General features: G+C 43.8%; 1 protein-coding gene across 1 annotated transcript in view; it reads left to right on the top strand.

Annotated features, from left to right (window-relative positions):
- The window catches only part of Jazf1 (JAZF zinc finger 1), a 307,664-nt gene that overhangs the window by 251,348 nt on the left and 55,105 nt on the right, over positions 1-1,211 (top strand). The window lies entirely within an intron of this gene.

Genomic DNA, 1,211 nt, shown 5'->3' with positions numbered 1-1,211 from the left:
TGTTATTGGAAGTGTATTATGCAGCTGTGTATTTTGTGTGTCAAGTTTGGCATGATCTGTGGCTGGGGAAGACTAAGGGGAGGAGGGCCGGTGTGGTTCTTGGTGAGCATGTTTCTTGTTTAGTGCATTACATGAGTGCCTTGTGCTCACATAGAAAGTACTTAGAAAAAGCAAGTCAAAGATAAACTGTCCTCTGTACCCCAACTAAACCACACGGGTGTGACTTTGGTGGGAAAGAAGGAACTATGGCTGCAGTTACAGTTACTTTATACCTGAGCTAAAAGGGTATTTACTTTTTTAAAGTAGGCGTGACTGGACTGGAGAAATGGCTTAGCTGTTAAAGGCTAGGCTCACAACCAAAAATATAAAGTAATAGTGACTTTGATGCCTTTTTCTTCCACTTTTATTTGTGAGGAATTGCTACATTTTAACCAAAGAGAAGCTGTGATGCGGACTCTCACGTATTTTGACCGGTTTCTATCTGACATAATATGCACTCTCCAGGCCCGCTCCCATCACTCTGTGGGTGGGATTTCTGCTTACCTGGGTCCTTTCAGAACCAACTCAAAAAATTTGTCATTGAGTAAGGCTGACCAAGTACTAAGACGCACCACATTGTGGTACTTTGTAGAATAACAGTTTTTACTTTTGAGTCACTTGCAATATGACAGGCAGGTTGCCACAGTCAGTCTTCACCAAGACCTCTGCAGTGGCTGTGGTCCACTATCAAGTCTGCTGCAGGTTTGATAGCACCGATAGGTGACTGCCGCTGGAGGCCCCACCCACAGTCCAGACATGGCACCTACTATCTCACAAGGATGCCTGGTTCCAAAGCCCCACAGAATCCCAGACTCCTGTGAGTATAGACAGATGGTGATGTAGGAAAAGGCTCATAGTTATCTCTTAAGAGTGTGGACTGTCAGCTTAGCTGGTTGCCAGATAAACAATGATCTATAAAAGATGTGTGACTTTACCTGCTGTCATGACAGGCGCATGACTCTAAATGCTTCAAACATCAGACTTCTCTATTGGAGACGTTCAGCTGATAATTATGCAAATATTCTAAATTTCACAAACCTTTAAATCTTCTGGTCTCAGTCTCATCAGCTGAGAGCTATCAACCTGTATTCTCATTCTACAGAGACCAACGCTAAGGTTTGGGAGATTTGCCACTTTGCCCCAACTCACAGAGTAGCCCAGCAGAGCTTAAC

Source organism: Microtus ochrogaster, linkage group LG3 (assembly GCF_000317375.1).
Source record: "Microtus ochrogaster isolate Prairie Vole_2 linkage group LG3, MicOch1.0, whole genome shotgun sequence".
NCBI lineage: Eukaryota > Metazoa > Chordata > Mammalia > Rodentia > Cricetidae > Microtus > Microtus ochrogaster.
This window is presented reverse-complemented; position numbering and strand designations above follow the sequence as displayed.